The sequence below is a fragment of the Sapajus apella genome, unplaced genomic scaffold (genome assembly GCF_009761245.1).
Source record: "Sapajus apella isolate SASKATOON/1434 unplaced genomic scaffold, GSC_monkey_1.0 scaffold26, whole genome shotgun sequence".
Classification (NCBI taxonomy): domain Eukaryota; kingdom Metazoa; phylum Chordata; class Mammalia; order Primates; family Cebidae; genus Sapajus; species Sapajus apella.
In genome coordinates, this window is record NW_022436966.1 from 17,214,848 (window position 1) to 17,240,604 (window position 25,757).

General features: G+C 38.0%; 1 long non-coding RNA gene across 1 annotated transcript in view; it reads left to right on the plus strand.

Moving 5' to 3' along the window:
* Positions 1-25,549, plus strand: part of LOC116560608 — an 84,643-nt gene extending 59,094 nt beyond the window's left edge. Inside the window, exon 3 of the long non-coding RNA XR_004273045.1 lies at positions 25,060-25,549. This is a non-coding gene — a long non-coding RNA (uncharacterized LOC116560608). The remainder of the gene's footprint in view (positions 1-25,059) is intronic.
* Positions 25,550-25,757: the final 208 nt, after the last annotated feature.

Genomic DNA, 25,757 nt, shown 5'->3' on the forward strand with positions numbered 1-25,757 from the left:
GGGAAAAAGTTGCAGTGGTTACTGTTTCATTTCTCAACCTCTTTTAATCTTACTAAAATCTTTTTCTAAAGTGCTGTTGTACTGGAAAGGAAACTAGCCTTGGGAATTAATTTGCCTTTATTGTATTCACTTGTTACTTACTGCGCTCCTTCAGTGCCACTTGTTTTTGTTTTGTTTTGTTTTGTTTTGTTTTAATTGCAGCCAGGGGAGTTTGAGTGTTAGAAACTTAACCCAAAATGTTTTCTCTCTGAAAGCTCCTCCCACTCTCTTTGTGGGTGCTAATCCATCAAATTCCAAACAGTCTAAAAGAGGACAATCTCCTGCCAGGCCCTCCTCAAACTTCAACTCCCCATATTATCACATTTAATCACCCTTCCTCATTCCTTCTGTAAATGTTTCACATTCATCTGCCCTAAATAATATTGAAATTTAGAATCAAGTATGGCTCAGGCAGAGGTTGCCATGAGACTTTTGAGCTGTACCCAACTCGAATTCTTGGTGATCCCTGGAAACAGAAAATCCTTTACCGTAAAAAGAAGAACAAATGTAATTCTTCAGGGTGAAAAGTCATTTATCTTCCTCATCCACTCAGTAACACAAAACAAATCAGATGAACCAAATTTATAATTAAATGTGAGATTAACTTCAACAACAAAATTTTTTTAAATGCTATTTCCAAGGTCTTGACTGGCAAATATCTCCTTAGGTATCCTCAGGAAGAGAAGTCTGTATATCTCAGTTTGATTAAATTACATTTCTGTATCAAGGCAGATTAGCATGACTTATTAGATTTCCTTGCCAGAAATTGATGTTGAGCAGTAGGAGGTAAGTTTGAGAACTAGTTATTCGCATACTAACAGCACAAATACTGAACCATAAGCCAGGAAATAACTTACCTCTGGTATGGAGAGCACTTCTTATTAATCTTCAGAGCTCATTAAGAGCTCTTTTAAACTGCTGAAACTTCCTAAATGTTGTCTGTATCCTCCTGCTCATTGAAATAACCATTTTCTCAAACATTAAAAAATTCTCAATTCCAATTTTTGGTGACCATTTTTCAAAAAGGGAAGAAGGTAAATGTAATTAAACAGAGTAGGAAATATTTTTTAAATAGTTGAGTGCATACGATGCGTCAGGAACTGTGCTTGTTGCCTTGCTTGTGCACACACTCAGTGCACTCTGGCAGACTCCAGATGTTCCCAGTCCTCTCTGCCCACAGAGGCACAGGGACCTTTTGAAATGTCAATAGCAAGGGCTGTGCCACAGATAAATTAAATCAGAATGCCTGGGATGGGGTCTGGGCATCACTGTTTAAGAGGTACCCGGGCGTTGTAATGTGCGGCTAAAGGTGGGAACCATTGTATTTGAGCTCAGCAGGGAAGCTGTGGCTGGAGTGCAGTGAGAAAAACTGGGATGAGAGGATTAGAGGGTATAGCTGGGTAGACTATGGTAAGAATTTAGGGTTTCAATGAGAGGGACTCCAGAAGCAATTGGGGAGTTTTAGTTAGAGAAGTGGCATGACTTATTTACCAGTACCAATAGTTCGATAGACTTTTCTTAGAATCTAACCATGTGTAAACTTTAAAGAAAAATAGTTATTGTGGGCAGCAAATAACGTCCTTGTCATTTAACTTTAAGAACATAAGACCACAGGATAGACAGATTAACCAAGAGGAAAGCTAGTATGAAAGAAAAAAAGGAAACTAGCTCAGGAATCAGGAGCCCCAACTTCTTTAAGCAACAGCTTGAGTCACTGTTTCAAGAAAAAAAAAGAAAATCACTTATCCTTTCAACAAAGACACTGACTTCTCTTTTAAAGCTTAATAATTTAGTAATTAGCATCAAAATAAATGAAGGATTTGGCATCTCTGTCTATGACACATTTAAAAGGTCATTTGTTAGATTGGGTTTATGCCAGTCTTCAGTAAAAATAGAATACAACAGGATTCCCAGCCTTTCAGTAAAGAGGTTCTGTCTAGCTCATGACCCAAGATCTCATTAGGGCTCCCAGGAACTAAGTCCTTAGCATTCCTAGCTCATCATCCCATTCACCAGCACCTACCACGTGGCACTTATTATCCCTTTTCCACCTATGCCCTGAAGTCTATGAAAGTCAAGGTGGAAGCAGCCTCTCAATCAGAGCAAACAAGCAGAATGTATTGCCAGTCTGCAGGACAAGACCTTAGATGTCTGCTGAATCTGTGATCCTGAGCTTTTGTTGAAAACCTGAATTCTATTTCTGCCTGGTAAACAGGGCCCCAGGCTCAAAATGTTTGTCTTCTGTGGAAATCCAGATTAGAATTTTCTGTGGCCTTCCCCCATGCTGTACCACTGAATGATGAACAGGTATTGAATGACCAGAAAGTCCCACCGTTGCCCTCCTTTGGCAACCTGCCCTCAGCCCAACCAAAATAATAGCAAAACAAAACAAACAAAAATGGCTTATGTTTTTAATTATCATTGCAAGATTCACCATGAAACTTCAAAAGATTTGTGTCTATAACCTTCTTATCCAAGCCAGAGCTGTCTATCTATCATTAAGGTAGAGTGGGACAGAAAGACCTTTTCTGGTTACAGACTTAATTCTGTGTCAGCTGAGCCCTACAGAATCAGTAACCCTGCAAGGTACCTAATTTGGGCTTGTCACCTGGCATGGACATACCAGGAGGATCTCTCTGGAAAAACTCTAGAAATACCCTGGAAAGGGTGATCCTCTGCTTTTTAGTTCTATTATAGACACTTCAATTACTGGGAAATACTCTTCAGCCTGTACAGTGCTCTAAAGATTGCTCAAAACTGTGACCTAGCTTTTAGGATTCTGTTGTATAGTGGCCAATCGCAGTTGTATTGCTCACTATCACTTTACATTGTCTATAGGCATGTTAGTTATATTTCCAAACTCAGGTAATGGTTAGTTGGCCAGAGAAAAGCAGAGTTTCTGTTCTGTGATTTCTCTGTGGTGAGAGGAAATGAAAACAGGAAGTTACAAATGTACTTCTTAAAGACCTATAATAATACAGTGACATTCAACAAGTGACCTTCTTGAATTATGGTAATTACTAGGATTTGAACATCTATACCTGTTCAATTCTGTGCTTTTTCCTTCTAGATCATCTCATTCGCTTACCAAGGTCCTGTTTAAGATCACCTGTTTCCAATAACCCAGATAGTTTGTGACTAGGATAGAGCATTGGTTTTGAAGTTATGGTCCCTGGGCGATATCACCAGAGTTAAAAATGCCAATTCTTGGGCCCCATCCCAGATTTACTAAATCAGAGACTCTAGGTATGGGTCTCAGCAATCTATATTTTACAAGCCTCTGGATTATTGCTCAACTTTGAGAACCACTGGCCTAGAGGACCTTTTCACCCATCTTGATGAATCACTCCTCCATCTGATTCCCTGCAATAGTTTGCAATGGAAGATGACATTTTAATATCCAGTCATCCCAGCCAACCATATCCCAGTCCTTGAGGCTTTTAAAACTTGCAGTCTTATGGTGGGCACTCCAGATAGCCAGAAGAAGCCTATAATTATGACAAGGCTCCTGCCCTTTTATTTTTAATTAATGACACTACCTGAGGAAGATCACATAGAGCATATTTGCAACAATCAAATCTTAAGAAAGCCTATTCTTCACCTACTTTTACTTTCTTATCACAGTTCATCCTAGCACACAAATGAGATAATACCAACTGGTTTCCCAACCACCGCAAGGGTTGTTAACCCAAGTCCCTAATCTGTCAAATCTTGTGGCAAAACTCAGAAACTATATCTACAGAGAGACAATACTAGCTATAAGGGAACATCATGATGAACTGGCTTCTGAGGTCCTCCTTCTGGGGTTCCTTCTCCAGCAAGGAGTCTTTAGGGTTTTTAAGACCACTCTGCTTACAAGTCCTTCGGTTTCAATGTAATACCCTTTAGAAAAGACATACAGATTTTAGGGAAATGTCTGGTAAACAGTTGAGATACTATATTTGATCATAGATAAGACCTCTAGAGAGAGAAACAATAAGCTAGAAATTATGCCCCTAAGATACTTTAATGTACTCCAAATTTTCACTCTCTGTAAAATGAAAATATGATTAACCTTAACTCTCAAGCCTCTTTGGAATCCAGATAAATGAGACAGAAAGCCAAAAGTGGATTCTTCAGTGTTCATTCTATGATCTTCATCTCTCAGTTCTACCTGTATTCTACTTCTGAATCCCATATTCAATTATTTCCTACCCCTTACATCCAAAATAGCCCATCTAAACCAGAAGTCCCATTGGACAGAATGATGGATTTGCCAAGTAATATTAGAGTCATTCATTCATTCTATATTTGGAGGCATTCTAGAGGATCAACTAGAATTTTCTAATGAGATAGTCTCCAAAAGATGACCTGCAAAATCCTCAATAAAGTAGAAAACCAGTAACACTCTCAGAATTATAGGTTTGGCCACCACATTCTTCAAGGTGTTACATGCCTCCCATATGTACTAATTCTAATTCTAACTTTATCATTTCGGTGAACTAGAATTCTAATGTGGTTAAAATAATGTAATAAACAAGAAAACTTTCAGAAGTAATGAATATGTTTATTACCTTGATTGTAATGCTAAAATCAGTGTATGCATATGTCCAAACTTACTAAATTATATATACATGGAAATTCTGTATACCAATTATACCTCAATAAAGCTGGCAGGGAGGAAAACATAATAAATTCATCTTGAAAATAAAATGCAGTTTATCCTAATCAATTAATCTAAAATTAAATGATTCATCAGAATTTTTTCATTAAAACCCAGTTTAGGGCTTTAATATTTTTTAAATTATCATTTAAAAACAGGAGTGAGTGGCTTAAGAAAAGCTATTTTTAGGCCAGGCACAGTGGCTTGTGCCTGTAATCCCAGCACTTTGGGAGGCCAACGAGGGTGGATCACCTGAGGTCAGGAGTTCGAGACCAGCCTGGCTAACATAGCGAAACCCCATCTCTACTAAAAATACAAAAATTACCTGGGCATGGTGGCCAGCTCTTGTAATCCCAGCTACTTGGAAAGCTGAGGCAGGAGACTCGCCTGAACCCGGGAGGCAGAGGTTGCAATGAGCCGAGATTGTGCCACTGCACTCCAGCAAGACTCTGTCTCAAAAAAAAAAAGAAAAAAAAAAGCTGTTTTTAAAAAACTATTTACAAATGCTTATCCACACTAGCACAATGGTTTGCCATGAAACAAATGTTTATGCTAAGTTAGTCTTAAACACATTATATTGTAATATATCTCTCTTGGTAAATTGGGAAAATTATTTGTTAGTATGACTGAATTGCTTTATTACGTGACATTAAAAAGAGTTTTTTAATTGCAAATTTCATGTGAAGGAACAAAAGAGAATAACGTTGCTGCATTTGGAAATAAATGATATTTAATACAATTATTACATAGTTTTTGATGTCGCAGATACTGCATCAGGAACTGATTGGATAAGAATCAGTCACCATCAGTTCCTAATGCATTGCCTTCAGCATCTAAACAAGCATCAGTAAATACCTCAAGTTAGATTTCCTGTGATGTGTTCATGGTCATCCAATAAAATATGCAGTCTTAATTTAACCCTGAAGAGAAATGTTTCTACAAGGGAGGTGATCCCAAGATGCTAAAACACCTATCATTTACCACCATTCTTGGGGACTTATCACTGAAACCAGAAGTGTAAATCTAGTTGCATGTTTATGCCTTTGATACATTTGTATTTTCCTTGCTAAATATATTGCTAAGTAAAACAACCTAAAAGGTTTGGATCATTTTTACATTCTGGGAGAAAAATGAATAGATATTTTTGTTGGTTTATCTTTACTATTTTTTTAACTTAAGTGTTTATAGAGATTAAATAAGTATTGCTATTGGAATTAAGGAATTAAATTTCCCACTTACAGCACTAAAGTAAATGTTACTATAAGAAAAAGTGCGGCAAAGTAATTATTATTAAAAATCCCATAGTAACTGGGTATGGTGGCTTACTCCTGTACTCATAGGACTTTGGAATGCCAAGGTAGGAGGATTGCTTGAGCCCAGAAGTTTGAGACCAGACCAGCCTGGGCAACACAGCAAGACCCCATCTCTGAAAACATAAAAACCAGGAATGGTGGTACACTCCTATAGTCCCAATTACTTGGGAGGCTGAGGTGGGAGGATTGCTTGAGCCCAGGAGTTAGGAGTGTTGGTGAGCTATGATCATGCCACTGTACTCCAGCTTGGGCAACAGAGTGAGAACCTGTCTCTAAAGAATAATAATAATGACATGTTAAATAAATTCTACCTTCAATAAGTCTAAATTAACTTGTATTTCCAGAATTTTCTGGTTGGAAGTCAAGGTGGCTTGACTAGTAAGCTCATTACACTTCACTCACTAATTCATTTATTGAAAATTTATTGAAAACCTGTTATGTGCTAGGTACTATTCTAAGCACTTGGATAAAACATTGAGCAAAACAAAACAGACATGGTGGCTCATGCCTGTAATCCCAGCACTTTTGGAAGGCTGAGGCAGGTGGATCACCTGAGGCTGGGATTTTTAGACCAGCCCGGCCAATATGGTGAAACCCCATCTCTAGTAAAAATATAAAAATTAGTGGGTATGGTGGTGCACACCTGTAATCCCAGCTATTTGGGACGCTGAGGTGTGAGAATTGCTTGAACACGGGAGGCAGAGGTTGCAGTGAGCCGAGGTCATGCCACTATACTCCAACCTGGGCAACAGAATGAGACTCTGTCTCAAAAAAAAAACCAAAACAAAACAAAACAAAAAACAGAAAAACCAACGTCACTATCCTAAGGAAATTTACACACTAACAAAGGGAGTAAACAACTAAAAACCTAATTTATATTATTCTTCATAAAATCAAGAGTTACACTCCAGCCTGGGCAACAGAGTGAGACTCTGTCTCAAAAACAAACAAACAAACAAAGTCACTATCTTAAAGAACTTTACACACTAATAAAAGGAGTAAACAACTAAAAACTTAATTCATATTATTCTTCATGAAATCAGGAGTTTTCAGAGGAGCAACAGTCTTGAAATAAATATGCTTTGACATAGATTGAACATTATTGGATACAAGTAATTGTATAACTTTTGTGAATACTTACCATATAGTATTATTTACCTATGTAACAGGAGGGCTCTCTAAAAGAAAATGGTATTTATTCAGAAATAGAGCACTGCAATGGAAATACATGTGCCATTGCAAACTATATGCATGTTCAGGGAGGCAAAAAAAAAATATTTGTAAAGGAAAATTGAGGAGGATTAGACAATTGTTTTAAGATAATTATCCTTGGCTACAAAGATCAATAACAATGGTGGCACTAGTCCAAAGTTGGACAGGCATTTATTCGGCAAATGTCTTTAAAGAATTATTTTTTTGTGCAAGGTTCCGGTTTTTGCAAAGTCTTTCATGATAGTTTTCGTTATTAAGCATTTATGAATGAGAACCTTCTCTTCATATTTTTTTCCCAGCTCTATTTGTCAGGGTATTTTTTTAGCATGAGTTGTTCTATTTTTATTTTGACAACTTTTACATTTCTCCTTTTTTGATCAAAATCTTTCTCCAAAAACATCACTGATCAATTATCCTATATTTAGATTTTGATATCCCTCAGTGCCTGGCCTGGCTGGATCTGGCCTAGGCTGCTGGGCTGGTCTCATGTAGGAGGGTGTGAGTGGCAGCTGGGAATCGGTGTTAAAGCCCTTTAAAGCCACAACTGAGCAACATAAAGGGTTTGAAGGGAGAGGCTCTCAGGCCAAGCCTACCTGGAGTCCATTATTAAGTTCAATTTTGTCTGTTCTGTAGTCTTTGGCTATCACTTCAAAGTGCTGGGACAGCATTATTCTGTCAGGAGTTCTATTTCTGAAAAAAATTTAATGAGTAACAGATATAATATTAAAGAAAGAGAAATTCAAAGTAAGATTAATAGTAATATGACAGTCCCAGTTTGCATGTAGCCATGAAGTGTAATGCTTACAGGCAGCCAATTGAATAAATCAAATGACCATTATCCTGCCAAAAGAAAAAAGTAGACATTAAGAGGGGTAAGTGTCTCATCATAATATGAAATCTTGTTCTGACATCTTCAGAAACGCTCTCTACAGTGTAAAAACTTCAACTTCTTGTCCTGGTTTTCTGTTTAAATATCTCTGGTTGAGGAATTGGAGAGTATGGTGAACTTTTTCTGTGACCCTTACATCAGGCATGAGACTTGTTTCTTAAAATTCATCTAGTTTCAGCTTATGAAGCTTTGGGAACAGAAGTTCAGTTTTTAATAATTTCAAGGAAAAAAAAATTGAATTGGAGGGATCTGGAAAAATTCATGACCTAGTCTAGTCTACAGGTTGATAACAAGGACTTGAAATAATACACAGAGCTACAATCTAATAACAGGTGTATTATAACTTTTCTTTAGAAACATAACTTTTTCTTTCTCAATTGGTCACTTGGGAATCTCAGATTTAAAAACATTTTGAGGTTAGAAAGTCAAGTCAAAGCAGACTTTAGATTTTATCTATAGTCTTAAGGTTCCTGGGCCTGTCAGGAAGTGAAATTTTTAGTCTATTCACTTTAATGCTGAAAACCCTTGAAGCCAGGCATTCTATGTGCATTTTAAAATATGATATTCCAGTCAAAGCCTTGGTAATATAACAATGTTTCCGGCTTTAAAGAGAAAGTAGATTTTTATTGGTTTAATTTATTTGGAAATTTTCACTCAGACATGTAATTTCTGTCTATTAATTCCACAGTTTATAACTTTAAAATCTCAAATTACATAAAAATTTATTTATAAACATTATCTCCTTTACATTACCTATTTATTTTTAACAATTTTATGAAAATTACTTATGAAAATTGAGATATCATAAAAAGCTCTAGTCATCATTTCAAGCTATTTTCCTGTTAACCATTTTTAGCCTGTGAATATCAGGTGCCCACCTAAATAAGAATCTTAAAGTTAAAAATATGGGTATTTTGCTGATAACTACAGCTGTTTATATTAAGCCAACAATATTAAATTAGTCTTATCAAGGAATTACACAAACAAAGATGATTCTGTTTTAGGCTGGGTTTAGTCTTGTGACCTTTGTGTCAAACCTTGACACAATAAAACATCCAGTACAGACAAATATAAAACTGTCTGACCAGTAGACCTTGGGAAAAACATACGCTGACAATTTTGAAGATATTTTTATTTTTATTTTATCAATTATTTTAAAACTAGCTTATTTAAAGATTTGCTGCCAGGCATATTGGCTCACGCCTGAAATCCCAGCACTTTGGGAGGCCAAGGCAGGTAGATCACGAGGTCTGGAGTTCAAGACCAGCCTGGTCAACATGGTGAAACCCCATCCCTACTAAAAATACAAAAATTAGCCAGGTGTGGTGGCGAGCACCTGTATTCCCAGCTTCTCAGGAGGCTGAAGTGGAAGAATCACTTGAATCTGGGAGGCAGATGTTGCACTGAGCAGAGATCAGGCCACTGCACTCCAGCCTGGGTGACAGAGAGAGACTTTGTAGAAAAAAATAAATAAATAAATAAATAAAATTTGCTTAAGTCACATGAACTAAAAGGCATTTGGGTTAATTACCATATATTTTATGAGTGCTCCATTTAAGCCAATCTGAATAAAATTTCCTAAGGGATTTCTGGCTCACTATACTAGATTTTAAAATATAGACACAATATATAACATGATTCATACACATATGCATAAACATACCTAAACACATATATACACAAAGATCTTATAGCTTCATTTTAGAATTTTAGTCACAAGACAGTAAAACATACAAAGTCACTGGTTTAAAAGATAATTGGATCTCTATTACATTCCTGACAAAATGGAACCATTTATGTAGCTAAAACTATTATTTCTCCTGATAGGTAATCTAATGAAGTCTATGGACGAAAATTTTGGGTAAAGCAGTTTCCGTAGTAGAGTGATTTATTAAAAAAAAGAAAAAAGCAAAACAAAACTCTTTTTATCCCTTTTTTAGTTTCAAATAAGTTTAGGGTTAAATTTTCAATGTTAACATTTTAGCTAGAACTAGCTTAATTGTATAAGAAAAATGGATCTCCAAATGGCCTTCAATTTTTAGTAACAAACTGCTCTTTTCATTTGCTCTTCTGGTTTGCTTGACTAGTTAATGTGGGTAGAGAAGAATTTTAGCAAGCATTTTTTTTGTTTTTTTTTTTCTTTTTCTTTTTGGCCCCTGCAAGTCAGGCAAAGAAATATTTATGACACCTTATATTATTGTTCTCAGCTCAAGATTTTGACCTGTTTGAGATCAAACAGTTTGACGTCTGAGAGCCTAAGTTTTATAAACATTTATTTAGTTATTTTTTTTAGACTATCAATCCTTCAATTAACTGCTCCATTGCCCTAAGCAATTGTTAGTCAGGCACACCTAAGTGTACATTAAAAGGGATCATCTTAGGTTTAGATTGTTGGTTACCATGAGGCTGTTGTAACTGGTAAAGTCATTAATTTGAAAGCCCTCTAAGATTTTTTGGGTTTGTTTTTTGTTTTTTGTTTTTTTTTAGTGTTGTCTGGAATGCCACAAGCAGTAAGAGTTATCTCAGCACCTGTAGAAAAGTCAGCATATTCAAAATAGGCAGGAAAAAAATAGAGAGAGAGAGAAAAATTAGAAAGCTCTATATGTTACCTCTATAGTTCTAGAGGTTTTAGAGTGTTTGAACAATGACCATTTGGGGTCTGAATTTTCCCTGATGTAATTTGCCCATTAGTTTAGAAACATGCCCAAGTATAGGCCATTTAGAAATGTGCACAAGTATGGACCATAATATAGCTGGCTGGGGTCCCAGAAGGCCTCATATACCTTAATGTTTGAAGATCCCATTCTGTTTCTTATTAATCTCTCATGAGCAAAGAACATCCTATAAATCCTGTTACAGAATACCATGAGTTTGGACTGATGTTTTAGATGGTGGCAACTGCACTAGTGGCTTTTAATTAGCCATCCACCACACGCCATTTAGGATGTTTATTTTTGTTCTTGGAAGATTTTTAGAAGAAAGCAAGGAAAAGGAGTGAAATAATTTACAGACGCACATAACCAAGCTAAAATGAAATTAGAGTGTTCACAAAAATGTTAACCCAGGTGTGCAGATGAAACAAAATATTAAATTAGGCATACAGAAAGAACTGAAAGTAAATTCACCAGGTAACATGTGCCTTAAAGACAGAACATAAATTCCATAGAAACAAGATTACTCAAACCAAAAGGACACTTGTCTTTTATACCAGAAATGACTTGTCAGAAAAATATATATACATCTTATCATTGTAAGAGGGATGTAAGGTCTTTTATGTAAGGTGGTCTTGTAACCAAACCAAATCCCAAATAAAGTCAAGCGTTTCTACCCAAAAGAGGGAGGCTCAGCCTGAGAAAAGACTTACCAGGGCAGAAGTGAGCCATGGAAGCAGAAAGCTCAAAGGTCTCGAATGAGAATTGTATGCCAGTCCCAGAAATCACCAGTTCCTTCTGATGCTGATGCTTTCTCAGATCCTACTTCTGGATGCCATTTGTGTCAACTGAAATGACAATCAGAGAGAAGCTTTCTTAAAAATACGATATTTATTTGGGAATAAATAATAGCATTGTAATAAATAATTGCATTGAAATGGGAATACATGTGCCATGTGCATATTCAGGAAAGTAAAGAAAAACAAAGACTTTTAAAGAAAAAAATGAGGAGGATTACCTAATTGTTTTGAGATAATTATCTTTAGCTACAAGGATCAATAACAAGGGTGACAGCAGTCCAACGTTGGACAGGCAGTTGCTGAGCAGAAGTCCTAGCAGAAGCTTGTGCAAGTTGCAGTTTTTGCAGTCTTTTGTGATAGTTTTTGTTTTCTGGCATTTATGAATGAGAATCCTCTCTTCATGTTCTTTCCCAGCACAATTTGGCAGAGGGGTTTTTTTTGGCACAAGCAACTCCATTTTGATTCTGCAACTATCACACTATATACCGTACAGATGTTATACATATATTTTATGGACTTAGCTGAATATGCTCCCTGAAGGGAGAAAAGGCTACTATGCAGGATCTCTGAATATGCTTCCCTCCAGGTAATGTGAAACATAAAGTTAATGTTTATTAAATATAACTCAAATATAAACCATATGGCCCAGTTTCAGTGGAGTGTTGCATTAAAAAGAAACACAGGCCAATGACCATAAGTAATTCAAAAAATAGTTTCCACTTCTATTTATGTCTGACAAAGAGCATAAATGGAAAACAATTTATAACCTTCGGCACTACTTCTAGGAATCTCTTTTGGTTCTTAACGCCCCCAGAGTTGCTCCTGAGCCCCTCAATGTCTGTTTTCTAACCCTTAAAAGCTCCGGCTCATTTGGCTTATCTCTATCTCTTTTCCTACTCCTTTCCTCCTACCTCTCCAGTTTCCGCTCTCCCTTACTCTCTTCTTTCTCTCTCTACCTTCCCCTACAGATCAGACCCTTAGTTTTTCATTCTATCAGTTCCTTCCATTCTTCCTTGCCTGCCATACCCAACTCTGTTTCATTCTCTAGACATTTTACATAGCTGGCTCTTACTTTATGCCTTCACACATTTTCAGAAACACCTTCCCCTACTGCCCTATTTAAAATAGCGTCTCCAACCCATCACTTTCTAACCCCTTATTTGGCTTCATTTTTCTTCATAGTATCTATCACTGCTTGACATTTGGTTATATATTTGTTTGTTCAGAGTTTTTTTATTGTCTGTCATTCCTACCAGAATGGAGGTATGTGAGAGCTGGGACTATATAGTGTTCACTATGTTATCCTAGCACCTAGACCATTTCCTGGCACATAGTGGGCTCTAAATTATTTGGATAATAAGTGGATTGATGAGAAATTCGTGGTTTGTATTGGAAATCATCATTTTAATTCTCCTTTCTAGAGAAATAGTATATATCTGAATATGAAAGTTTAGAAACCCTCCTCAGAAGGTCTTCAGAGCTTTTCTCTATCTTAGTCTCTTCCAAAGCAAAGTAGGGACTGGGTATTTAGTTCCATATCTTTAAATACTATCTGTATGTTAATGAATCACAAATTTATATCTCTACTCTGACTATTCCTTGTGCTCCAGACCAATATATGCAATTCTTGGACTAGATCGATTGAGAAGAAAGGGGATCCTGAAAGTTAGAATAGCCATGTGTAAGAAGACCCTGATAAAGCTGGGGACATTTAGCCTCAAAGTTTTGATGAGTTTTCTTCCTCTCCACTCCTGTCTGAGGAGATTAACCCTGCAGTGCCTGAGGAAGTTATAATGACCTCCCCTGAGGCAGTTGCCATGCAAGACAGTGTTGAGTCTTCTCACCACCCATCCCCACCACTCCTCTTTGCTTCTAGACCTATAATTAGACTCAAGTTCCAGCAGACATCTAAAGGTGAGATATGAAGTGTGGACCATGACAAGGTGTGCTGTACTTCAAAAAAACTATAGTACTTAGGTTTTCTAACTTACACAGACAGAAATCCAGGGAACATGTGTAGAAAGGAATATTAAGGGTGTGGGATAATGGTGGAAGGAACATGAAATAAGATCAGATCAAATTTGTGGATATGGGCTCACTAACCAGAGATTCTGTATTTAATATTTCAGCTTGGGGAATTAGAAAGGGCCATAATTGATTGGTTGGTTGGTTGGTTGGTTGGCTGAAACATGGATCAAAAGATAGCCCACCATTAGCAAATTTGAAATGTCCCATATCCCTCAGTTTAATGTAGAGGAAGGGGTTGAAAGGCTTAGGAAAATTCGAATGTTGAAGTGGATTTTTCGTTTAAGACATACTAACTCATCCTAGAAGTGTCCAGAAAACATATCTTTCATCACAATTATAAGAAATAAATTTGTGGACGGAGCCCCAGCATCCTTGAAGAGCTCTGTGATTGCTCTTTTCTGTAGGCCAGACTTCACAATGGGAACTGCAGTTACTGAACTGGAAAACCTAAATGCAATGAGAATAATTAGATTCTGGGATGGGAAGGGCCAAGTGGCAGCATTCAACCACCAAAGGCATGGTAGACACGATTACCAGAATAAACAGCTGAGTCGAAGCAGCAGTTAAAACAACCTGGTTTACATAGAACTATGGCATTGGCTATTTGATTATGGTGTTTATAGGCATGAAATAGATAAGATGTCTACTAAGTTCTTACTTGATCTGTATAAGCAGAAAAGTTCTATGTCAAATAAGTGAAAGTCAAGCCTGAATTGTAAACAGAATCACAGCCACTCAATCAACTCCCAGACTTAAGCCAGTTTACGGACCCAGAACCCTTGAATGAAGGGGAGGCCAGGTACTCTTGAAGAAAGACCTTGATACACTGCCAAAAATTAATACTGTTAATATTTTTCTCAGCCTACCCCAAAGGGATCCATGGCCTTTTACCAAGGGAACTGTAAGCTATGGAAAAGGAAATAATCAGGCCTTTTGGGGATTACCAGACATAGATAGGCTCTGAACTGATATCAATTCCAGGAAATCTAAAAGTCACTGTATCTCATTAGTCAGAGTAGGGGCTTAGGAGAAATCTGTTTAATTCAGGTCTATCTCACAGTGTGTCCAGTGGGTCCCCAAAGCCATCCTGTGGTTTTTTGTCTCCATTTTGGAATGCATAATTGGAATAGACATACTCAGCAACTGGCAGAATCCCCACATTGATTCCCTGACCTCTGGAATAAGGGAAAGTAGTAAGCCAAAAGCAATACCACATCCCTAGAGGGATCTCAGAGATTACCACAACCATTAAGGACTTGAAAGATGTGAGATGGTGACTCCCACCACATCCCCATTCATTTTTCCTATTTGTCCTGTGCAGAAAACAGACGGATTTTGGAGAATGACAGTGAATAATCATAAAATTGACCAGGTATGACTCTAACTGTAGCTGTTGTACCAGATACGGTTTCATTGCTTGAGCAAGTAGCACATTCCAGTATTTGTCAGACAGCTATTGATCTGTCAAACACTTTTTTTCTCAATGATTATTAGTAAAGACCCCCAGAAGTAGTTTGCTTTCATCTAGCAAGGATATCAATACACCTTTACCATTCTACCTCAAAAGTAGATATCATATTAGTTCATTACATTGATATCATTATTCTGATTGGACCTAGTGAGCAAAAAGTAGCAACTACTCTACACCTATTGATAAGACATTTGCATGTAAGAGGGTAGAAAATAAATCTGGCAAAAATTCAGGGGCCTTCTACCTCAGTAAAATTTCCAGGGGTCCAGTGTTGTGGGGCATGTTGAGATATCCCTTCCAAGGTGCATCTGACCTCACCTACAATCAAGAAAGAGGCATAATGCCTGTTGGGCCTCTTTGGATTTTGGAGGCAATGTATTTCTTATTGGAGGGTGTTATTCCCACTCATTTACCGAGTGCTTTTTTGTATGATATCCCTGAAGGACAGTGGTGAAGGGGAAACTGCCCAGTGAGCAGAACACCTGATTGTGCACTTTGCTTAGCAAGAAACACGGCCAGATGTACAATTACATACAATGTGAATGGCTGTAGCCAATGGTTTATCTGGATGCACAAGAGCGTAGAAGGAATATGACTGGTAACAAATTTGGGGAGAGGTATATGAATATATCTCACTGAATGGGCAAAAATCTGTAAAAATATTTGTGTCTCATATGAATGCTCACCAAAGGGTGACCTCATCAGAGGAGGATTTTGATAATCAGGTGGATAAGATGACCTGTTCTACAGTTACCATTCAGCCTCTTTCCCCAACCACCCCTGTCATCACCCAATGGGCTCATAAACAAAGTGAACATGGTGGCAGTATGGGGGTATGCATGGGCCCAATAACATGAGTTTCCACTTCCCAAGGGCAAGCCAACCATGGCCACTACTGAGTGCCTAAATTGCCAGCAGCAGAGACCAACATGGATTCCCCTATATGACACCATGCCCAGAGTAATCAGCCAGCTATCTGGTAGCACGTGGGTTACAGTGGACCTCTTTCTTCATGGAATGGGCAGTGTTTGGTCCTTACTGCAGTTATCATTTACTCTCGATCTGGATTTTCCTCCTCTGCATGCATTGCTTCCATCAAAACTATCATCTTACAGAATGCCTTATCCACCATCATGGTATCCCACATAGTACTGGTTCTGATCAAAGAACTCTCTTCACAGCAAAAGAAGTTAGTCACCACTGGTGCCTTTCAGATGAAGTATCAGGAAAAAAAGAAGGAAAGAAAACAGTTAATATCTAAACATGGTTCCATTCAGTTGGAAGCTGAGACTCCTTGGGGCTCCTAATACTACTAGCAGGCAAGGTGTATTTGGCAAAGCAGTTGACTTCAGTTACCAAGGGTAAATCAGGTTGCTGCAGCACAGTAGGGGCGAGGCAGACTATGTATGGGAATCAGGGGATTTTGTGGTACACAGCTCAGTAGTCCTATCCCAAAAATACTGATCAGTAGGAAACTGTGGTAACCCAATAAAGATAAGATCACTAAGAACTTGTATCTCATAGGCATAAGGTTTGATTAACCCCACCAGGTAAAAATTTCTGAGCAGCCAAGGTTCTGGCAGAGGTCAAGGAGACATGGAATAATAGGTGGAACATAGAATTAATGTAATGGTCATCAACGTAGGACTTAGGACCAGCTACAGAGGCAAGGACTACAGCAGCCCCCAATTTAACAACCTTATGACATGTGATCCCTGGTAGAAGCTGTCCTCTCTTAGACACCAGGACCTCCAAACCCACCCAGCCCAAGATTTTAAGGAGAAGGAACAGTTCATTAATTGTTTATTATTATTATTGGGTATTTATGATGATGATGATGATGATTAGGTTTAATAGTGAGAGAGGCAATTTCCACCTGCACCCCTCAAACATGAAAACTGCCTGTATTGCCTGATGGATGAACAGCCTCCTCCTCTATAATGTTCTTTCCTCAATCTTTGCATTGCTGTCTTGTTTCTGGACTCACCTCAAATGTGAACTCTTCAAAGTAGCTTTCTGTGACCACCTGTCATCTAAAATAATGCAGTCTCCCCACCCCTATAATTGCTATCTTACTGCATATTTTATTTCCGTTCCAGTATTTCATAGGCTCTGAAATTATCTTTTTACTTCCATGTCTATTTCTTTTCTTCCCCCACTCCACAAAGGCTGTGACTTTGTCTTATTTCTTCAGTACCTAGAACAGTGCCTGTTAAATAGAAGAAGCTCACAAAGTATTTCTGAATAACATAAGGATTTCTGGCCTACAAGAATATAAGGCAAGAGAAACCATGTACCAAAGTTCAAGTGTGAGCCCTTCACGTGTGATTCCTGTAGAGGGGCAATCCTTTCGCTACAAGGAGAAACTCAAGAGGATAGGTGTAGAACTGACAAATATTCTAAAATATTCTGTAATTATCTGTACTTTCTACCTTAAAGTGACAGTGATGGTATAGGATTCAGAAGGGAAATATTTAAGCCTGCTGCTTTGACTTAATTATGAGAACAAAATGAAAATTTGGATTTTTGAGAGAAAGAACACTAGAGGTGCCCCACACCGGCTCTAGTATAGCCTCTTTTTAAAAGAGTAAAAATGCAATTTGGCATGTGTAGTTTGGGAGCGCTGTGTTGGAAGCACTGTGAAGAAATTTGTGAGGGCAGTGAGGACAACTGTGCTTTATTCTCTATATCATGCCATCACCCAGCAAGGCTCCCAGCATTAAGGATAAGAGGTGGAAGGATTTGAGGAACTTTATAAAATGCTTTAGCATCCACATCACAGAAGTGAAGCTGGGCTACACCAAACAACTAATTTCCACAGTGGAAAATGCACCATCTGAGGTGCCTTTCATTTCCAGGGAGGAAAATGACAAACCACAATGTAACTTCTCACACGTTTGACCAATCACAGTCCTGCTGTGTTTATTCAGGCCAGAGGCTCAGGATAGGCATGTCTGTTCCCCACTGCTACCTCACTGAACCGGACTGAGGAGCAAGTTGGGAATGGAGACCATGGCCCATCTCACATCAATTACAGAGAGCAAACCACCCACACAAGTACCCTAGTATATAAATAATAGACCCTCTAAGAACCCACATGACATCCTAAGTGCTGGATGGTACATCTGAAAGCACTGAGAGAGCTGAAAATCACACACAGCCAAGCAAGTCCCTGCTGAATACATATCTAAGGAGCTTTGCATGCATTGTTTATTCCAGCAACTTTATGGAATAAATTACGTACAACAAATTAGTTTCAGATGGTAGGATATGAAGAGCTGATGTGCTGTATAAAGGAAGGTGAACTCCCACTTTTGACCCAACCACTTCCCATCCCGGGCATCTCAGACTCAGAATCCAGATGCAATTCATTTCTGAAAGGCGGTGGAGATCAGAAAGTTAATAAGTGATGAGGTTTAGAGATTTTAAAAAGAAATTTATGAGTATTGTTATATCATTATATTATCCGATGATTTCTGGTTGTTATATGTGAAAACATGGGTAAAACGGAACCCATCCTTCCTTCATTCCTTCATTATGCACAGCAAGCAAAAAATAAATGTCTTCCTGACACTTCCAACCTGCACAGAAATTCCATAATAGATTCAACTCAACACACATTTAAAACCTCACTGCCTACCACACTGAGATGTCATTAAATTCCTGAAAGAGACATAATGTCTTTCCCTATTCCCCCTGAAATCATAAATTATTTTTTAAATAATTAACACTAAATTTTACTTATTTTGGTGTATAGTTCTATGAATCTTACTACATGTATAGATTCATGGAACCAACACTGCAATCAGTGTAAGAATTCTAGCACCCCAAAAATTGTCTGACGTTACTACTTTATAGTCCCTCACCTAGTTAAGCACTAACAAACCACTGGTCTGTTCTCTGTCACTGTAGCTTTCTTGTCAATAATGTCACATAACTTTTGTCATGTAACTTTTCACCCAGCAAAATGCTTTTGAGATTCATCTAAGTTGCTGCATGTCTCAGTAACCTGGTCCTCTTTATTGTTAGGTAATACTCTGCTATATGGATATACCACAGTTTGTTTATCTATTGACCCACTGAAGGACACTTTAGTTATTTTCAGTTTTTAGCAATTACAAATAGAACTGCTATAAACATTTATATACGAGTTATGTTGTGAATGTAACATTTCATTCTCTTTGGTAAATACCTAGATGTGGGATTGCTGGGTCACATGCTACACATACGACTATACGAAATTGGCAAACTTTTTACAGAATGGCTATACATAATGTCTTTTTGATAAGTAAAATTATAAAAACCATTAAAATGACCCCCAACAGCTTGCTTACTTGTGTTGAGGGGATTCCAGTAGTTATTCACCATAATAAAATATGTTCTTAAAATAATCAGAGGCATTTGACTTCATTTCTTTCTTTCTACTTTTAAAGCTTCAAAAAAGTTTTTAATATTTTAATGTGATTTTTAAAACGAAATTAGGTGCTTAACATTATAGAAGCATAAGGCCTTGAGGAATCTACTTATACATGAGGAGATTTTGATGAGAGAGAGAGAACCAGAAGAAAAATTTATCATAGCTAGTTTAAGCAATATAACCCAGTGTCAAATGTATCAAGTCCAATTTTCAATTCATAAATAAGCTGCCCCCTCTCTTCCTCTGAAAACATCCACCCCAAGCTAATTACAGAAGAGACGAGAACATGAGCACCAGCCAGAAAAGAATCACAGTTGCCACTCTTTAGTTGCTACTTTAACAGGAAACACATGTGCAAGATACCACCCAGAAGACAACTGACCAAGGTGCTCTAACAAATGAAATGTCATGAAAATGAGCCACACAAATGGCTTACTCTCTTGAACAGGTTGAACACAGAAAATTGTTTAATAACATTTTGTTCTGATATAAATATGGGCAGGTACCAAGATGAGATGCTGAGACAGAAATTAATTTCTGTCTTAAGAAAGGCAATGACTTAAATTAGCCCTCGCTTCTTATCTCATCTAAATGCCCTACAATTGTTGACCATCAGATTTGGAAAGCACTTAGCAAAGTTCACATGAGGAGAAATCCTATAAAGAAATTGGAAGAAAGGACAAAGTGGTGATTGTTCTTATTAAATAACAACACTAACACTCATTAGCTACCATCACTACAAGAGCCAGTTCTGTCCTGGGTGCTGTATGCACAGCATCTCATTATATCCATAATTTACAGGGTAGAATTATCTTCACGGTATTAGTCAGCTAGAATTGCCATAACAAAATACTAAAAATCGAGTGGCTTAAACAACAGAAATTTATTTCTCACAGTTCTGGACACCAGGAAGTATAAGCTGATTTGGTTCCTGGTGAGAGTTCTCTTCCTGGCTTGCAAACGACCACTTTCTCACTGTGTCCTCACATGGTAGAGGGGTGGGGATGATACAGAAACAGAGGGTGAAAGGGAGAGCCAGAAAGTTCTCAGGTGTTTCCTGTTTCCTCTTATAAGAGCACTAATCCCATCACAAGGGCCCCATCCTTGTGACTTCATTTAACCCCAATTATTGCCCAAAGGCCTCATTTTCAAATACCATCACAATGGGTTTTAGGGCTTCCACCCATGAATTGATAGGGAGAGTCAGGGAGGAACAGTTCAGTCAATAGCATCCAATTTACAAATAAATGATGTTTCAAGAGAAGAAGGAGTTCATAACAGATTATTCAGTTGGCACTCAGCAGAGTTTGAACTTGAACCCAAAGTTATCAGACTCTAAGAGAATAATACCTACTATTTATCGACTGCCCACTAAGTGTCATGTGTATCTGTACAACATCTCTATTCTATATGGGAAACCAAGTTTTTCCCATAATTCTTCCCATTTATAGATATGAAAGCTCTGCCCCCAAATAGTTAACCAGCTATTCACAGCCTACCATCTAAGCCTAACATACTGCATAAAATTTATCCTAGTGGTTATTGAAATGAGGCCCCCATCATTACCTGGGAACTTATTAGAAATGCATATTTCAAACAGCAGACCTAGTGAATCAGGAACTCTGTAGTGATGTCCACAGTTTGTGTAACATACCTTCTAGGTGAATCTGATCCATGATAAATTTTGAGAACCACTTGTTTATTCTATAAATTTATTAAAATAACGAATACATTAAAAACTCAATAATAAGTGGTATATCCAGAATTCAAATACAGGTCTGTTTGGTTCTAAAGCCTGTGGCTTTCTGCTACACTATACTCTTCCATCCCAACGTTACGAAGGGAAGATCTGTGACTGCAGAGCCCAGTTCTGAATTCTGCTTTGCCGCTATAATGCCAGTCAGTTCTCCGACATACAAAAATATGATATCTCTGAGAATTTATAACGCCATGTAATACTGATCAAGAAACATCTTTGCTACGAACTAAAAACCAAGTTTTGTGAAATTTTTATTTGGGCCTGACAATTTTGTGTTCCATTTAGCATAAATAAGAAACAATCCAGTATATGGAAACAATAAGTATGGAACAAAGTTACTTTTAAAAACAAAAAAAAGAATTTTATCCCTCTTTGACTAATTTTTTTAAATTATGTTTAATCCATCTAATTGATCATTGCTTTATCTACATGTTGGCTCTGTATAATTAGACCATTTTCCCCCTCTAAGGAAAAAGACCATATTATATCCCTTTATAAAATCTTGATAATTTACACAAAGGGATAAAAATCTGCTTATAATAGAAATGGAGATTTCCATTTCTAATTTTTGAAGTGGTAAATGAAGGTACCTGTTCTCATGCCAAGTGCCTTTTTAAATCATTCACAAAATAAAAGCACTTTGAAAGGGTTATTTCCAATGCAAATATGGTCACCTGCTCGTGTGGTCAATACATCTCTAAAACATTTTATTAATATCTACAATATTAATGAACATGTGCCAGTCACTGCACACAAAGCCTTTTACACGTGGTAAAACTCATTTAATCATCACACACACGTGAGGTAGCTTTTAGAATTATTCCCATTTCACAGATGAGGAAATTGAGAATCAGGGAGGGTAAGTAACTTGCCAGAGCTCCTTCAGCCAGGAAGTACAGGACTCTAGATATTAAGCTTATTAAAGAGCTCTTGCTGCACATTGATTCAGACACTGACGCTTGGCTCTAGATGGATGGACTCAGCATTGCTCTGCATCTGGATTAGTTCCAAAGGTCCATCTGTGAGCCTGCCTGACCCCCGGGATGGGGCGGCGCAGCCTTTGCAGCCTTGGCACTCCATCTGGAGAGACTGAAAGTGAACAGCAAGGTGGTGACTCAGCGGCCTGACTGTCCCCCAATCTCCTGGGAGACAGAGAGCAAAGTGATAAAGGGACAGAGTGGAAACTGTAGTTCTCCTTTCCCTGTTTGTTTTCCATTTGATTCTTAAAAACAGACCTATTAATCATTTAGTTCATGACTTTGGTAATTCCACTGACTCCCAACACATTTGAGTCAATGAAGCAAAAACTAGAAAGTTGTGTGTTCAAACTTCTCAGATGGAAGAAGTAGTAAAATCCTTTGAAAAAACTTCACTGACCAGCAGAAAGACTCATGTTTTTCTGCTTCAGAGTTGTAGATAGATGTGACTTAAGCCATAAGTGGGAAAGCTTTGTGTGATTTATAACAGCAGATATTCTTTTGAGTAAACTTCTCATACTCTTTTAATCTACCTACCAAAAACAAAAGCTGTTTCCAGCAGAGCCTAATGAGGTGAAAAGTGCTTTCCAAGGAAACTGTTGTGTGTGCTTCTTGACTCTGTCCTGATCTGGGAAGTTCATCTAAGCTGAAATACTCTGTGGAGCTGACAGGAAGTTTGTTCAATGACTTTTGCCTTTCACAGCACTGCTTTCCTTATCTCTACAGACAGCTTCCTACTTTCTTTTCTGGCTCCCTTCCTCCTTCCCTTCACACACACTTTCACACCTCCCATCCACTCTGATTCTGTTCATTGATACCATAAAGAACACTGTTAGAAAGAGAGGCACAAGTTATATAACATTTGAGGGGCTTTTAGTGCAGGAATTAAAGGCTAATACTTAGCCTGGCCAGACCTATCATAACATGCCATGTCCAGACTCTCCAAAATGGTGAGGGCCTATTTTGAGTCCCTCTTTCATATCTTTGTCAGCATTTGAGTTCACTGAATATGCTGGGGTCTTCAGATATAAAAAGATCCCATCCTTCCCCTCAAGGACGTGATGGGTTCCCGGCAGGGACAGTAGATTTATGAGTAGCAAAGCTCTCCCTAGTTAATCTGGCCCCAAATGTAGTGTGATGGGTCCCGTACCAGGTTACTTAAGGGTATATGTTCACTGCCTGAACCTTGAAGGCCAGGTTGTGATCCAAAGCCATCATGCCTAGCCAAGGAGCAGGTGTTTCTGAGAACCCAAACCAAGGAAAACAGTTCCATCACACATACACAGTAGGCAAAGAGCCAAAGAATTAGCTTAAATGAAAGATGGGAAGCAGAATGAATCTCTAGAGCTGTCCTGTTACCGCCCGGGAGTGCCTTGAGTCTTAATAAACTCATCTACTCACCAAGCTGGACTTTTGCAAGTCTCTTTGGTCTCTTGATACCTTCCCAGTTTCGGGGTGAGGAGGAAACATTACAATCCCAAGTTTTTCTCATGACACCAAGTGGGTTCATCTAGAAAGCAATTTCCTAGCAAGCAACAAATCTACAGCAGATCTCCCTGGCTCAAGGGTGGTAAGCCTTCTAGTAAAAGATTGGTTTGGAATCAGATCTACTTAAGTCTAAATCCCTGCTCTACCTTAAAAAAGTCACTGAATCTCATTGAGTCTCAGTTCTCTCTCCTATAAAATGCAAATGACATCTACCTCAAGAGTCTACATGGAGATTAACTGAGGAAATGTTATACAAAGCACATGGGATAATTCCTGGCAAACAGGAGGTACTCAATAAAGGGTCGTTTCCTTTCTTCTTCATTCTCTCTTCCCAGGCCTCACAAGAAGAGGAGTGTGGTCTCACGATGACATAAAAGAGACTCTAACAATATTAAACACTTCAGTAGCACCTACTGCATCCCAGGCACTATTGTAAGTGCTTTATATACTTCAGCTCATTTAAGACTTCTCCAAAACCCAATGAGATAAGAGCTATTATCACCTCTACTTCATAAACGAGATGGCAAGTAACTTGCCGAAGTCACACAGTTAGTATGTATGTGATGGGGCTATGATTTGATCCCAGTTTATCTAGCTCTTAACTATAACATTATTAGGAAATAGATAGTAAGAGAGGTGCTAACTGCATCTGGAACTCAAGTACACAAAACAAGCAGTCCCCAAACAATGGGCTCTGTTTGATTTGCACAGTGTTTTAAAAACCAAGTCTGTATTTCTGACTGCTCTCAAAAAAGTTGGAAGATCTGGCACTAGGCAGCTCACATAATGGTGTGGCCACAAGCCATTGACTGGTGGCTGCTGTCTGGACTGAGGTCCCCAGTTCAGCAGTCTCTGGTGCTCACAACTGTGTTATAGAGGCTGCTTCACTTCTGACCCGCACACACATTTGAACTTGTAATCCAGAATTAAGCCACACTCTAAACATGGTCTAAGCCATAAAGACACAAGAATTGTGTTCAATAATGTGTACCCAATGGTTAAAATGTTTGAATGAAATGAAGGGAAAAAAAATGAATGTTAAGAAAGAGGTCTGCATGAAAAGCAATCAACAAACAAGTTCAAACACAACCACATAGAAAATGCCTGGACAAGCCTTTGAGCCCTATGTGCAGAAATTGTAAACCCCTGCTATTCTCCACATCCCCACACCTAAACAAAGACCTGAAAATGCAGGTTTCCTTATAATCCATGGAGCAAAGACTCTTTTGCCTTCAATGTTAAATGCATTTCTCTTTGTTTGGCATAGCTAAAAGAGGGAGTTTAAGTTTTCATGTACTACTTAACCCAAACAATAACATTTCAACTATTTCTCTCTCTCTCTCTCTCTCTCTCTCTCTCTCTCTCTTTTTTAGCTCTTTAGGCCTTAATGATTGACATGATTTTGGAGATCAGTTGGTATGTAGCAAAACGCTCCTAGAAACCTGGAAGATGAGGCAAGAGGAAAACATGGAGCCCTTTCTGCATAAGCCTATGAGAGAAGAAGAATCACTTCAATTTGTAAGTGTGGATCCTGGGGGCTGAAAAACTTACCTAAGACCATACAGCCAGCAAATTACTGACCCAGCATATTCTGAACCCAGGCCTTTGTTCTTTCCAAGACTTCACAGTGTCTTCCTTAGAGTATATCTGCATGAAAATCATGTTTAAAGAAGTGATCTGTGGTGTCACCATTTGTATCAAAATGATATCACAAACTTATTTAAAAGTCTTTATCTAAAAGTCTTCCTAACAGTTATATCTTTGGCCAGGGGAGACCTCTAATATCACACATTAATAACCCTACCTTTGTAACATGTAAATTGTTTTTTGTTTTACCATCTCAGTTTCATTAAACTGAGACCAGAAAGAGCCATCATCTTTTTACCAATTTGTAATCATTTTATTGTATTATGGACCAGCAGCAATACTGATTATATTTACAAATCTCTGAGTGAAATTTTAAAACATTTTCCTCTTCTAATCTCTCCCATCCTGCCTTCTTAGAAGCACACAAAGCATCTCAACCACTCCCAAATTCCCTGTTGGAATACCCTTAATGATTCTGACATAT